We start from the raw sequence: 17,115 nt of genomic DNA on the forward strand, positions 1-17,115 counted from the left end.
AAGAACTGCCCTATATAAGTGACTTAACTGCCTCTTTACTGCACTCCTCCTCATTAGGGAGGATGCCCACACCCTTTCTCTCCAGGTGTGCATCTCTGCCTTGCCTCTATCTTAACTAAACAATTTCTCTGTGTGCTCTCCCAATTGTTGTTGTGCTATGTCTCTAATAATAAACTCTGTACTTGTTTTTACAGTTTTGCCACTGTGAGAAATGCATTTTCCCTTGGGGGCCAGGGGTTGTGGTGGCTAGGATTCCTGGTTTTCATCCAGGCTACCCAGGTTCAATTCCTGGGCAAGGAATTAAGATCTCGCTTCATGCCACCACTTACTGCTGCCTCTCCAAGATCACTACCAAGTATATTCTGAAGAAACTCAACTCCAAGTTGGTAGAAGGATAGAAACTTTCCAACAAGTAGATTATTAGGCCCTTCTGTGCCTGCATTTGTTATCAGTATATGATACACATGTACTCTTTAGGACTTCAGTTTGGAGATGAGAGAGAGAAATACTGGGTTGGCCAAAAAGATAGAAATACTGGGTTTCCATCTTATGGAAAAACCCAAACGAACTTTTTAGCCAACCCATACGTACTTCATTACAATCATTCTCTATTACTTTTCTTCTTCATAAAGGTATTTGGTAAGATATGCAAGAAATTCTATTTTTCTTCCCTTTCCAGTCTAGCTAGAATTTGAAGGGTAAATTTTAGGTTTCATACTTTCTCTAGGTCATATTATTCTTTCTGACGCTAGCTTCATGGCTTTACCATAATTATGAGTGGGTGGGACTTAAAGGAGAGACTGACTTAATGACAAAGAAGCATAAATCAAAAGCCATGTAAGGTGCTTCCCTGGTGGCGCAGTGGTTGAGAGTCCGCCTGCCGATGCAGGGGACACAGGTTCGTGCCCCGGTCCGGGAAGATCCCACATGCTGTGGAGCGGATAGGCCCGTGAGCCATGGCCACTAGGCCTGCGCTTCCGGAGCCTGTGCTCCACAACGGGAGAGGCCACATCAGTGAGAGGCCTGCGTATCGCAAAAAAAAAAAAAAAAAAAAAAAAAAAAGACATGTAAAAACACTATAATTGTTCTCAAAGATAGAAAATTTAAATGTATAAGTATGTATAAAAACAGTCACTGCCTCAGTATTATTCCAGAAAGCAGGCAATTAGAAGGAATAGTTCCAAGTGAGTCTCATATTACCATACAGACAGAAGTTTATTGGGAGCTTTTATCAGAACTCTAAATTCACTCTGATTTATGTGGAACACTAACACAGCCAGCTGTGCATATTGTTCTCAATAGCAAATGCTTTTGTGGGATACAACAGAAATTAACCAGTATCCTAGGGTGATGGCACATATAAATGTGATCCCTTGAAGCCATTTGATCAATCTGATCTTAGTCAAGACAACATGACTAAAAAATTGGGGGAAATAAATATCACTAGGGAAACCTTTTAGAAGTTTGAAAAGGTGGTAGTTGTAGCTGACGTTTGGTATGTCATACAACCATGAGAGTAAGAATGGGGTCATTTTGACTGTGGCAGACTAATATATCTTCCACTTTGCTGCAGTCTGTTTCTCTTTAGATTCTTCTGATACAGTGCTGGAATTTCGGAAGCTATACCTCATAGGGCAGTCAAAGATTTGGCGTTTGCCATTTTTCTCATCTCTAGTTCTTCTGTTTTTACCAATGCATAAAGTGGCAGCTATATCATTAAGACCCATTAAATATCACAACACTAATGCCCACAAGAGAGGGTTTGCTGATGTTAATTTCCCTTGATGTCTGCCCCAAGGCAATCCAGTCTTTCTTCTAACAACCTCATGGTTTCTGTTGTATGCAACATCTCTTGATACATGTAGAGCAGATGACACTTAACACTGAGCACCCTTTAGCCTTTGATGTCCCATAGATTTGGAAGATAAACAGCTGTTTCAGTTTTTCCCCAACAGTTTTATTGCAGCATGCTATAATCTCGGGAATCAGGCATGAATGCATAGGACTGTTCAGAAGCCAAGCTCAGTGAAAGACAGAAGGCTGTTTTGAGAATCACTAGTCCCCTCTAACTCTGGTGAATTGCTTCTAAGTCAAAGTTATAATTCTCAGTGCTCTTCTTCAGTGGAAGTATTTTCAGTCCCTTTTGCTTATCTTAACTCAATGCTTTAGACATGTCCAGAGGTAGCAAAAAATTAGAGAAAATATATTAACCAAAATGGATAACACTGGGAAAAGAGCAAACTTCAGATAAGAGGAAATCAAGCATTCTGGTTTTTGGACATTTAAGTTTGAGCTTTCTATTAAGGTAATTCATTATGAAGCAATAGTAACTGGAACAGACAATACAATACAAGTGTCAACAGCAAAGCAGAAGTCTCGTTACTTCCAGAGAAATAGTCCAAGTGTCTGCACATCACTCCACACTTAGGAATGTGTGGCTAAGAGATGAGACTGAGTCATGAGCTATATCAGCTCAGGGAAGCCATAAACTCTTGGGTCCTTTCAGGTATTTTGCATTGCTAATCACATACCTTATCCTCTAATGCAGGTATGTCTCCCAATTACAAGTTAATCAGTAGACCTTCTTTCAGTGAATATAAGTGCTTGGTTTTGTACAGTAACTTTGGCTTGAATCTCACTTATCTTGAATCTGGTATGGTCTTATAAATTCTTTGAATCAATACTGTATGTAGGGTTCAACAAAGAGTCAACTCCTCAAGTGCCCCTGAAATTAGAGAAAAGACACATATATGCTATTAACCTTTTCTTTGAGCAATAATAATATGGCAAAAACAATGATAGGTATCTGTTATTGAAAACCTACTATGCATCAGCCTATGTGTTAAATATTTCATATACTTATAGCACTCAAACCTCACACAACCCTGGAAAAAAGAGGAAGATTCTTAGATGCAAGCTAATGAATAAAACTCAGAACCTAAGATAATATGTCAGCTAGCTTTGGCTGTGTAACTAAACATACCAAAATGTAAAACAGCAGTTGTTCCATGTAGCTCATGCTTCTGCGGGTCAGCTGAGTGATTTTTCTTGTCTAGGTTGTCTTGACTAATTATCTGACATCAGGTGGTGGGTCCACTGGCAGCTAAGTGATTTAGGATAGCCTTGCTTATATGTCTGGTATAGGGCAGCTTGTCAGTAGGGCACCTACATATCCATCACATGGCCTTTCCAGAGGCTAACTTGGGTTCATTCTCATGGTATCCTCAGGGTTTTAAACCCATCAAGCAAGAAAACCCCAATGTGTAAGCTCTTTCCCAATGTGTAAGCTCTTTCAAATTAATATCCTGTTGGCCAAACCAAGTCACATGCCAAGCCCAGAGTCTGTAGAGTAGAGGACATTCCAAGAGAGTAGATAGAAGTAGGGGAGCATTTCAATCATTTTTGCAGACAACCTGCCATAGGCAAAACTACCTATGAGATTTGGGGGATGGAATTGAGGAAGTCAGAGAAGTAATGGGACATTAGACCCTTAAATAACTACAATAGATGTGGCACAGCCAAGCATATTCTCTTTGTGGAAATTATTGACCTCATAGGGGAGTTCTGAAAATGGAATGCATATGTGCATTGCTTACTTCTTATTCCATGCCAGTTTTCTAGATTCTGATCTTGGTTGTAGATATGCTTATATCGAGAATCCAAAACATAGTTTACTCATTTTATGACACCCATCTAAGATTCTAAATTCAAATTACATTCATATAGGTAAATAAGATGCAACTTTAAATTTTCCCACAACTGATTTGGTCTTCTTTATTTCATCTAATTTGTGTCTTTTTCACATTCCTTTGCCCCTTGCTGATTTGTAAATGCTTGTTTATCTTTCACATAGCCTTTTCTTCCTTTTCTAAATCAGTATTGATTGACAGAGTTAATGTATGAATGAAATTGAGTGTCTGACAGCTCATTAAGGTAAATATAAGATTAAAATTGATGTTTTATATAATAGCATAAACATTTAGGAACTACTACATGTGTAGTATTATCACTACTCTTCATTTCTTTTGCTGAAGAAAAAATCCTTATTTTTGTATACTCAAACACTCAGGCCTTTTAAGTATCTACCTTTTCAAAAGTGTTCATTCTCTTTCCTTCCCTCCCTCTCTCTCTCTTTCTGTATGTGTGTTTCTAAAGTATTGGTAGTGTTATTTCAAATCCAGTTCAATTCCTCAGGTTGGCACAAACCATCATCAATCATAAGAACTAAGATTTGTAAATTTGTATTCAGGGCATTGTGATGAGCTCCTTGTCCCAACATTTATATTTAAGAGTCTGCATCCTTTTGTCAGTCATTTATATTCCTTCCCACAATGAGGGCAGAGAATTCCAGTGTATAATCAATGAGCATTTATAGAATATCCACCATGTGCCTGGCACCATCTTTAGTGCTTTCACAGTTTTAACCAAATAACAACTCATTATAATGTTGTTGTCTTCACCTGTATTCACCTTATCCTTGTAGAAGCTTATATTCAAAAAGGTTACTTGTCTTGTTCATGGAAGGACAGAATTGATCAAGTAATATATGAAGAAATGTATTTTGAAGACATTAAGCTGTTGAACACTACTTATTACAGTACATTGGTTCCTCACTTCCTTATAAATTGTCATCAAGATCATTGGAATGGGCAGTATGTAAGCTAGGGGAAGACTAGTCTAAGAAATGGCATTCTAAAGGAGCTTTCCCTCAGTTGCTTTGCCTTTGGCTATGATTTGGTTCCACTGACTACATAACGGGAAGAGGTAGGTGAGTCTCTACTTTTCTCCTTCTGCACTAGCCACATGGTAGATAAATTCTAACATAGAAACTGAATTCAAAGAGAAAACAATAGGTCAGATCTATACATTGATCTTCTCAATTCTTCTAGCCAGCGTGTTCTACAACTAGCTACTCTAAGAATAAAGAATATAACTCCTAAAAACAAAAATTAATAATAATAATAATATTATTAATAAGCCGGGGGCCATCTAAATCCAAGTTTAGGAAATAAAAGTCTCTAAAGAAAACATAATCTTCCAAGACAAAGTCTGCTGAAAGATACATTCAATTTAAATTGATAAACAGAATACAGTTTCACTCTAAGAATACAGACTCTGACGGGCTTCCCTGGTGGCGCAGTGGTTGAGAGTCCGCCTGCCGATGCTGGGGACACGGGTTCGTGCCCCGGTCCGGGAAGATCCCACGTGCCGCGGAGCGGCTGGGCCCCTGAGCCATGGCCGCTGAGCCTGTGCGTCCGGAGCCTGTGCTCTGCAACGGGAGAGGCCACAGCAGTGAGAGGCCCGCATACCGCAAAAAAAAAACCCAAAAAACACACTCTGGTAGTTTTATTGCACTCAGGTCTTCACTAGGAACAAAGAGCCCTTGCTTTACATTTGCATAATAAAAGGGCTTGCTAAAATGTACCTTCCAGAACAAAGGGACTTTCTGCTAGTGAGGAAAAATTCAGATTTAATATAGAAGGCAAATATTGGTAGAAATTTTTAAACTTCAGCTTTCCCTAATACTGGCTTTCAATCCTCCTCAGATTTACTAGTCACACACAGGAGGGTCTCATACAGAGTATGTGTACATGTGTACAAATATGTATACAGGTATATGTATTCTAACGTGCATGTGTGGGTATGTGACCATGTGTGTTATTGTGTATGGCTATGTGTACATGGGTATGGGTATGTGATCTTGTGCTTGAATGTGTATGTGTACGTGTATAGGAGTGGATCTGCAGCAGTGCATTAATAGTGATCATCTACAGGTGTTAGAGTATTGTTGGTTTTTTAATGCTTTAAAAAAAAATTTCTTTAAAGTGATCATGTGTTACTTAGGTAATTAAACATTAAGAGCTATTTCAAAACGTTAAAAAAGATCTATTGGTTAAAAGCTTCCATCAACAAACTAATTAGGAGGAGTAACATTTATATAGCAATAGCACAAATTTATCTCAGTACCTCCTTCAGCAGTTAGGCTCCTCGTTTGGAGACTGGCCTCTAGCATCCCCTTGCATTAGGAGAAATTCTAAAATGTGCACTGGTAAAACTCAGCTCCCAATCTTCCTTAAAACCACCTTTCTTTCTTAACTTTCCATTCCAAATATTTAAAATATCTCAGTTTTCCTTCCTCTTCTAGCGTTTTGCACCCTGCTTCATTAGTAAGAGTTTATTAATAGATTTATATCTGCTAACTTGGTGAATGGGCAACTCACATTTCCAGTGAAGAACTCTGTAAGTAAATTTCTTCCCCATAGACTCAACCTCCATTGCAAAATTCAAAAAACTTTATTATGTTTGTACTCTCAGTTTTTCTTAGTATCTGCTAAAACTGCTACACTAAATCTTGTTCCTAAGGGGGAGGTAAGGCGCCTCCTTAAAGAGAACTGGAGCTTCTGGGACTTGTGGCTATGTCTCCCTATACCCACAGCAAGGCTCAGTGAGGAGTGACATGTATTCCACTATTGCCTTCATCTCAAAATCTTACCTTTCTTCCACTTTTGGATTCAAGGTCTGGATTCACATTTTCTACTTCAGTAAGAGTAGAAAGAGAGCTTTTTGTCACTCTTTTTTTTTTTTTTTTTTTTTTTTATAAAGCAGAACCAACCTCAGCTTCCTCTGTGCTTCAGCTTTCTCTTTCATTCAAAATGTATAATAATATTTGGAAGAAAAAATGTCTTAGAGAAAGTTTAAGATAGTAGAATGAACAGATGAATCTAATTTTACTTCCTCCAGAGAACCACAGTAAAGTGATCCTTTTCTAAAGGCATAAATTCACTAGGATGGAGAGAAAAAGAGAAGTGAGGAGAAAATTATAACAAAATTTTGGAAGTTGGAAAACATACGGACAATTGTTACCTGTTGTATAATAAAGAGTTTGGCTGTCCTTTGTCCTTGGTTCCTGGGAGGAAAATTCTAAAACCCTTGGCATTTCCCAAGTGAATAGTTGTCTTCATTATTCATGAGCTCCTGTGATAACAGCAGAGTTTTCACTGATCTGGTGGCTCAAGATGGGCCCCTAGATAGCTTCTGGATGGAGACGGGTCATCAGAAAGATAACTGTGTGGTTGGGGGTGGGATTTTGAGCTAGCCTAACCTCCAGGGATGGGAGCCAGAGACTGAGTTCAAATATGTGGCCAGTGAGTTAATCAATCACACCTTAGCTATGAAATCCCAAACTCTGGACCTCAAAGCTCATTGAAGATTGCTCTTTGGTGAATACATCCATATGCCAGGAGGATGATTTGCCCTGATTTCACATGAAGAGGGCACAGGAGCTCTGCATTCTATGTACCTTATTGTGTCCCAAGCACCATAAGGTAGTTGTTACTAGTTCCATTTTTTAAATCTAAAAAAGACATTAATTAAATGGTTGATAACATTGCTAAAAGTGGAGTTGATCTTTCTAGACTCTAAATCTTATTCTTCTTGATTGTTTTATGATTTTTTTCTGGCTCCCTTGAGTATGGTCAATAAGTATCTATTGATCTAATAAATAGGATTTAATTTTATCAAATATGCTTCATTAAACAGAATTTCAAATTAATGTTTCCTTCTCTGTGTCAGAACACTAGATCTCCATAGATTATCTATGAGATTGTAGCGTTAGTAAAAAATGATATATTCCACTGGGTGATATTTTGTTTTTCTGAAGCCAGATAAATGATCGTCTCATTTTCTTTATTCGTTCTTTGAAAACAGATTTTAAATTCTCAAAAGATTATTTCAATTCCTTTAAGACCAAAGGAGAGTTTATCTCCCCACACAGTATTAGAAGTGATTCAAAAACATTTTGAGACATTGAGCAAGATTACTGAGAAATGATATAACTTATTATGCAGCAGGAAGAACTCTTATATTGTTTTTGTGTCCTTAGAGCTAATTAAAAAACATTAAGCCTTAACCATAAATAGAAATGTTTGTGACTAAAAGGAAGAGCAGCAATGCTGGCTATTTGTTGCCAGCTCACCTTAGAAGCATTCATTTATTTGCCTAGAATGAAATATCTTGGAAGAAAGACACTCAAAAAAATTCCTTATTTCTTAAAATAACAAAAGATCCATATGAACAACACCAGAACAATAAAATAAGTCATACTAATAAATAGCATATTGTCTTGTTTTTGTTTAAAATAGTCAAAGAAAACATGTGGCTTTGTAAAAACCAAAGTGCAATACACTTTGAGAAAAGTTGTGTTGTCACTATAAACAAATGACTTTAAGCAATACATTGCTATTGAGTGGAAGTTCCTTGTGAATAGGCATAGGGAACCTTTCTCACTTGATGGGGTTCTGACAGCAATGATTACAGACGGGGAAAATCCACCTGCTGATCAGAGAGGTAATAGAAATTCAGCCAAAGAGGCATGGAAACAACTAAAAATCATGGAAATGTACAAATTTCACCACTTGTGGCTCTTGCAGATACTGTGATAAGTGTGCAATCAAGAAAACCAAAAATACATGACACTTTTGGTTTATAAAGGCCTCCTGCCCTGGGTAGCTCTCAAACAGGGATTGGCAGAGCATCTAAGGCAACAGAGGTCCAATCTCTAAAAGTACAGGTTGCCTCCTTGTGAGATCCATTGGCACTCAACGGAATAAGCATTGCCATTAAACAAATCTCCCACTACATCACGTCAAGAGCGAATATTTTGCTATCTGTACACTGTCAACAACCAAAGTTTTGCAAACCTTTGTAGCCCTTGGTAACAATCATTCTTGCTTATTTTTCTTATAGCCATGTAATTGGCAAGTGGCTGTAATTAATTTTCCAAGTGAAAACAGTAAATGCTTTACTTTGTGTATAAAGATGAGTTTTGCATTTTGAGGCACTTCTGTCAAATAATAGGAATTATTCAAGTTGAATCATTTTTAGCTCTCCTATTTGACTTATTTATGCACTGGTAAATATTATCTATATTCTTACTATGGATTTGCCTAGGATGCCCAGACTCCTGAAGCATCCACTCTGCCTTCCAGGAATTTATAGTTGTGTACAACCCATACATACAACAACTGTATGTAAAAGTTCTGTGCCAATTACTATGGGAAATCAGAAGGGTACCAAAAACATTGGCTAAGATAAGTCTGGGAAAGTTTCATAAAGAAGTTTTCATTTGAAATGGGTTTTTTTTTTAATTTAATTTTATTTATTTAATTTTTGGCCGGGTTGGGTCTTTGTTGCTGCTCGCAGGCTTTCTGTATTTGCGGCAAGCAGGGACTACTCTTCATTGTGGTGTGCAGGCTTCTCATTGTGGTGGCTTCTCATGATGTAGATAGAGCATGTGCTCTAGGTGTGCGGGCTTCAGTAGTTTTGGTGCCTGGGCTTAGTTGCTCCGCGGCATGTGGGATCTTCCTGGACCAGGGCTCGAACCCTTGTCCCCTGCATTGGCAGGCGGATTCTCAACCACTGCACCACCAGGGAAGCCCTGAAATAGGTTTTAACTAATTAGTAGAAATATATATCTAAGGGTAAATGGGATTAACATTTATTAACCTGTGCATACTCTCTGTGCTACAGGCTTTGTTTAAGCTATTTCTGCTAATTTTCATGACATCCCAATGAGGAATCTTTATCTCCATTTTAAAATTAGGAAACAAATGTTCAGGTGGGCTAAGTAACAAGAATGTATATAACTAATGCAAAAGTAGAAAAGCAGGGAAAGAGAAGAGTCCTAAGTCCCTGCATGACCAAAAGGAGTAGGATGACCCTAATACCCTAGCCTTGTCAGACTGTTATATGAGAGCAAAATAAACCACTATATCACTTAAGTAGCAGTTTTCTCTCTTTGGTATAGCAGCTAGACTTCTTCCTAATATATAATCTAACTGCTGTGTTCAGTTTCTTTTCTACCATGTGTCTTATTACGTCTCTAGTTACCTGATGAGTAATCTATCATGACCTCATTGATTGTATCCTTTCATCAAGTTTAAGAAGGACCTGAACATTTTGGTAATACATTTTCTTCCTCGAACTTCTTGAACTTCCAACAGTTGAAAAACACAGATTTTTGTTATCCTGTTGGTGCTCTGTAATTATGTGCAACATGCACTGTAAACCGTCAGGATCTTGGCTTATAAACCAGATTCCTTGGTCTTTCTGTGTAAGTATTAGCAGTGAGGAAAATGGCAGCAGATGGCGTTCCCCTGGCAACTGTATTTCTACCTTACCAGTTCCTGTCAGTACCTGTTTGAAGGTTTCAAACTTGTAGGCAGTTTAATACCTTTGACAGACTTGTTGAAGAAACAGCTGAGAGTAGCGCTGAGAGCAAAAGCTTTCTAAAACTGTCAGTTTACTGCATCCAGTTCATTCGAGGGCATTTGGTTTTATCAGGGGTTCAGAATTATGATCACTTCGATGCACCATAAACTGAATATAACTAGCCCTTTTTCTCCACTGGTTGACTTGTTCAGGGACGCAGTACTTAAAACCGTAGTGATACGAATTATTAGTGTAGTCAATACTTAAGCTAGGTAGCCATGTTCTGGTGGTAAGCACAAAGGATAAGTGGGCGACAGTATCTCTGAAATGTGTTGTTTGTACTGATCATCTAGTAAGATAGTAATGACCACCTTGGAAAAGTGTCTGCTCCAGTTTGGAGAAGCATCCCTTCTCTGGCAGGTCAGTTCTCTAGGAAGCAGATTCTGAGGTGGTGAACAAGATGTTTATTAGGGAGTACTCTTCAAATCAACTTCATGTACAGGAAAGGAAGACAGAAGGATCGGGCAGAGGGAGAAGTTAAGTTGTGTGAACATCAAAAGCCTCATCCAAACCCACAGAGATCTCTGAAGCCAGAATACCTGTATAGCTGACCTGTATTGTGGAGAGGGGGCTAGACCCCTCAACTTCTAGGTTGACTCATCACAGGATATACTCTATCGACCATTCTAACCACCTCCACGGTGACTCCAAACAACAGATTCTTCTCTTAGTTTCAGGCCCTTCTCCTTACCCTTCTAGAAATGATGATTTCATCTGTGGAGTCATCTACAAATACCTTTTCACTATGGTAACAATGAGAAAAATATCCCAATCAGGGAGTAGTGTAGGTGACACTAGATGTCAAATAATCCCTTTGCTCTGATGTTCTTAAATGTCACTAAAATGTGTTAGGCTATGCTGGTGTGTCTGTTCCAGTAGTACCTGCAGCTTCTCTTCCCTTGACTTGGTTATTCATTCTGTTATTCACCATTTACATGCCACATATTCTTCCTTGTTGAACAGTTTTCCTCCTTGAAACAAGGTTTTTATGCAAATTATTATTGGCTTCTGTCTGAACTTGTCAAAAGTATCAGTGTTTCAAATCCAGACCTTTTTTCTCCCTTAACACAGGACTGGTGTCTACACAGTCTGGCACCTAAGAACACAACAGTCACTCAGCAGGAGCTTGTTGAACTTAATTGAATCATATAGAATTTCTTCCCTGAAATGTGAGTGTCCAAACTATTTGTGTTTCATTTGCTGTTTCACAAATCTGGAAATGCATGAATTTCAGGAATTCAAAATGCCTTTGAAAATACCCCTTATGACATGTCACTTTAAAAATGTCCTTTGCATTATTGAACTAATGTAGACTATTGTAATTGTTAGTATTAATAGTATTATTATTATGGATCTTTGGTTTAAAATAAGAATCGATGTTGGCTGACTTAGGAAAAAAGATAATTTACTGTGAAATTATTGATTGACACAGAATCAAATGGTAGACGTGAAAAACAGGCTGGGACATGGGCAGGGCTTAGCGAATTTCCAGGGAGCCCACAAGCAAGAATGAATTAATCTCAAAAAGACATCATCATGGGAATACATGTATGCGTTCTATTTTAATTATAAGTTTTTTCTTTTATGCCTTCACTCAAAATCCAAATACTAGTTTTGATTGATCTAGTCTGATCAAGTGCCTATTCCCTACACACACCATGATATCTGTCTCCTGATTCTTTTAATATTATTCATTCTGTGTTTCTCATCTCTATGAATATCAATCAATACTTATCCTCCTAGTTGTTCAAGTTAGAAATCTAGACATCCTATAACATTCATATATAGTTTTTGCTACAGGTCTAAATACATCTATTATGACATTTACATATCCTAATCTACTAAATTCTGTCCACCCTTCTACCTCTACCCTGACTCCTACCCTGAATACCCATTAGAGACTGCAAACTTTTTATAACATGGACTATCATACCTTGTCTACTTTGAGTGTACATTATATGGGCACAGAAATTTGCAACAAAAACAAAAAATATCTTTCTTATCCCCAACCACTCAGGAGAATGCAGTCACATTTCTAGCCAGAGCTTAATATTTATGCAGAGATAAATATTGTTTTCAGAATAATACATGCAAATATTTTTTAAATGTTGAATCATATTAAAACACTCAGAGTGATGACAGGAGTTCTCCTCTATATCATAATCCAACTACCTTGAAACAAACACTTTCAACTTTTATTTGCTATTTTTCTGACATTTTCCTGAATACATATTTAATGTGCTTTTACTAGCATTTCTCAAGTAATTAATGTTAGACTTAGTTACTGACTTCCTATTATCTCAAATATGGGTGCACTTTTTCCTGGTACTTCCTCTTTCAAAATCCTCCTAATGTAGGTCTGCCCCACTTATATAAATTCCTTTTAAATCCCTTTATCTCTCTCTGTTTTCCTGAACACTCTCTCTTTTTTGCTTATTTGCTTATTTATTTATTTTAAACTCATTTTATTTGGAGATTTCCCTCAGAAGTCCATTGTGTTTAGCTCTGTATCTTTAAGAGTGAGCTGCTGGCTAGAATGCTGACTGGAGTAGTTGTATCTGTATTCAGCTTGTTGACAGGATGTGGAGTCAACATATCAATGTTTTTTCTGAGCACCTTGGTTTTCTCCTGGGATACCCATAGAACCCGTTTGGACACTGATAATCCTAGCTGCTTGCTTTTCTGAGGCAGAAGCCATAAGGGTCCCGCAGGTTTCACAGTTGAATATGCATATCTACATTTGATTTCCTGTTTTCAACTGAGTACCCAGCTCTACTTTCTGCTGTGACTGGTGCCCCTAATTCCAAAACATCTCTAATTTTTTTTTTCTTCACAGAAAAAAAAACCCCAGCAACATCTATTTCTTGGAGAAGTTGGAGAAATTGTGGGCACATGTTTCTGTATATTTTAGGGGAGATGATATAGGAGTCTAATAGCCAAAGATCTTCATCATTTTACATAATCTCCTAATTTCTTACCTCATGTCTTACCCACATCTTTTAAATTGTCTCTTATTATGCCTCAAGTTTCTGATCCCTTTGAGGCTTATTCTGGGAAAAAATTGCCTTTCCTATTGTCAATGTCTTTTTCAAGAGTTACTTAATGTTTGACTTTTCACTCATCTTTTCATTTTCAATTGAATATTAAGAACTGTTTAATTCACATATGATTGAGTTATATGAAAAATTATTGGATCTCATCTAACATAGATACTTTCCCATTCACTGTGCTTACTTTTTTCATGTATTCATTCAATTATTCAACCGATAAATGTTATGCTAGATACTATTTAGGTACTTAGGATATAGTAGTGAAGAAAAGAGATAAGAATACCTTTCTGTAAGGAGCTACCTTTCTAATAGGGGATTCAGACTATGAATTTCTTTAAGCAATCTATTTTATTTTAGAGAGTAATACAATACATAATACAGTACAATAAGCGACACATAATAGGTACCTGTATTTTAGATAGATAGCAATATGTACTCTTTTCCTAGACCTAGGAGTAGAACATTCCAACACAGGAAGACCCCATGTAACCTTCCCCAGTTATATCCTCTTTTATCCCTGCTACAGATAACCAGTATTCTGGTTTTAAGTTAATCATTTCCCTGATTTTCCCTAGAGTTTTTAAAAACATCCAAAATTTCATTGTTTAGTTTTGCATTCTTCTGGAATTTACATATGGAATCATACTATATACACTCTACTGTGGTTTGTTCTTTTATTTAATATTATGTTTTCCAGATATACGTATTGATTTGTATAACTGTAGTACATTTATCTTCATTGAATTTTGTTCTGTACAATTAATTCATTCACTTTTTTGTTAATGGATATCAGGTGGCTTCCATTTTTTGGTTTTGTTTTGATTTTTGGTATTACAAACAATGACCATAGACATATTTTTGCATTTGTGTGCTATGTGTATGAATTTCCTTAGGATTTATACGTAATAGTAAAATTGTTGGGTTATAGGATATGTACATATTCAAGTTTACTAGGCAGCACCAAACTCTTTTCTGAGCTGGCAGTGAATGGAAAGTCTTGTTGCTTCACAAACTAGCCAATACTTGATATTGTTCAATCTTTGAATTTTTGGACAATGTGATTAGTGGAAATGAAAACTCACTCTGGATTTAAATTGAATTCCCCCTAATTATCAGTAAGATTGTGTATCACTTTATATATGTCCATATCTTCTGTGGTTCATCTTTGTAATTCCTCTTTATTTCTTTTGTGTGTTTTTGGAATGGGTTGGTTACTTTCCCTTATTGATTCCTTATGTCTTCCTAATACATTCAGGGTAGTAATATGTTAAATATTTTGCAAACATTTTTTTCAAGTTTGTCTCTTAACTTTCCATTATTTTTATCATTTTTAAAGAAACAAATTCTTAATTTTAATGCAGTAGGATTTATGTCTTTTCTTTTATGAATTGGCTTTGTGTTGTATTTAAGAAGTCCATACCTTCTCCAAAATCATAAAGATAATGCCTATATTGTATTTCTAAAGTAGTATAATTTTGCCTATTAGCACGTAAGTATTTATTGACTTATAATGGAATTTTGTGTATGTTGTATGGTAGGTATCTACTTATTTATTTTTTAACTAACTATTTATGGAAAGCCATCCTCTTCTTTTAACCTACATGTCCTTTTATATGTAGAAAAAAATCAGAAAACAAAATTACAAGCCAGTCTCATTCATGAAAATTTATGAAAATTCCAAACCCAGTTATTAACAAATGGAAGACAGGATGTATAAAAATTATTACATTATGGCCAACTTGGGTTATTTCCTGCTGACCACTTTCTTGTCCATATTTTGATCTATCGTTGATGGTGTTTGTTTTTCCTCTGGACATCTTACTGGACCATGTATATTATCATCAATAAACATAATGATTGCAAATATTCTCTCTGGTTACAGTGCACATCTAGGCCTTTACTGTAACTCACAAAATTCAATGCTTTTTGACAGGATTAGTTGTCTTCCTCTAGTCTTCATTGCATCCATTATGAGTAAACTCACTTTAATCTTCAGGAATTAAATGTCCTGGCCTTTAATCAGGTCAGTGTTCAATACGTTTTAATCTCACAGATGAGTCTTGGCTACAGGTTATCTGAACCACTGGTTTGTTACAAAGAAAACTGCTTGCCTTCTGTTGCCTGCCCCCAGTACTTTCTCTTTGTTTATCCTTTTCTCCTTTAAAACAGTCATTAAAGTTTGTATTACAAACCTCAACATGCTGTTTTTCCTTTAGTTTGTTTGAAGTGAATTGAGTTCTTTAGAAAAACATTTTAACCTCACAGAGCTCGATTTTTTACCTCTAAGTATTCCTTAATGTGTTAAAACCTTTATCTTCAGAGCCCTCTGCACTCTTGGTGGTTACTTTATATTGTGACTCAGAGTCAATCCTAAAATCATCACCTTACCCTTTTTTTCAGAGGCGGAGCCTACCATTATGGATCTGTCCTGCAGTGAGTCAACCATTCCCACCCCGCTCCTGTTCATTGGCTTGAATAGGCAATAGTTGTCACATAAGAAATGAAGTTCTAAGTATTTTGTTTCTTATGCTTTGTATACTTGAAAACAAGTAAGTAACATACATTTTTATGTTCAAGGAGGAGCATCCTTAATTTTACGCTACCACGTTTACCCATACCAGTTAATCCAAACTTCCAAGAAAGAAAAATTCTATGTATTATATTTCATTAGATGTTATCAGAAGAAACTAAGATGTGGTAAGAAGACTTTTACAGTTTTATGCATATGACTTGTTATTAAGTTTATCATTTCCAAAGTATATGAAATTAGGCAGCTTAACATCTCTGAACCCAACTTTCCACATCTGTAAAGTAAGGATGACAATATCATGACTCAGGTCATAAATTATACCTTTTTTTCTAAGAGCTTTTGTCAATTCTAGTATATTTATAAGTTTATAATGTATCAGATTTCAAAAGAATCATCTTGGGTTGGGATTTTAGGATTTTAGTTTGGAAATTTAAAATTTGTATTCAATTTGTAGATCAATATTTTTCCTTTTATTTTATTAATAGGATTTATTTCTCTATTTATTCAAACCATTTAGTTTCTTCTCTGAATATTTCCTTCATCTTTTATTTTATTTGAGCTGCCAGTCAATCCCCTAAGGACACTGATAGACATAATGTTAACTCTCCCAAATGTTGGTTATTTTGTTCTGCTTTTTTCTCCTTTTTTCATCATCTAGTCTGTGAAAGGGTCTAGACGTAGAATAACTTTCCCCCTTGCTTTTCATCATTCCACCTATAATATTCTCTTTCTCCCCACTGAAAAGTATTCTATTTGTGGTAGTCTAAATCAGTCTACCTCTCACTCCCTCTTATTTATTTAACACATTAGAAGCTAGCTCATTCTCTAGACAGCTGCACTTTTTTCTGTGTATGTCTATTATTTTTATTTTTAAAAATTAAAAAAAATTTAATACAGTTTTAAAGGATTTTTTCCATTTACAGTTATTACAAATTATTGGCTACATTCTCTGTGTCGTATAATGCTTCCTTGAGCCTATCTTACCTCTCACTCCCCATCCCTATATTACCCCTCCCTCCCACACTGATAACCACTGGTTTGTTCTCTATATCTGTGAATCTGCTGTTTTTTTGTTCCATTCCCTAGTTCTTTGTATTTTTTAGATTCCACAGATAAGTGATATACAATATTTGTCTTTCTGTATCTGACTTATTTCACTTAGCATAATGCCCTTCAAGTTCATTCATGTTGCTGCAAATGGCAAAATTTCGTTCTCTTTTATGGCTGAGCAGTATTCCATTGCATATATATACCACATCTTCTTTA

The sequence above is a fragment of the Mesoplodon bidens genome, assembly GCF_964165515.1.
Source record: "Mesoplodon bidens genome assembly, chromosome: 1".
In the NCBI taxonomy this organism is placed as follows: domain Eukaryota; kingdom Metazoa; phylum Chordata; class Mammalia; order Artiodactyla; family Ziphiidae; genus Mesoplodon; species Mesoplodon bidens.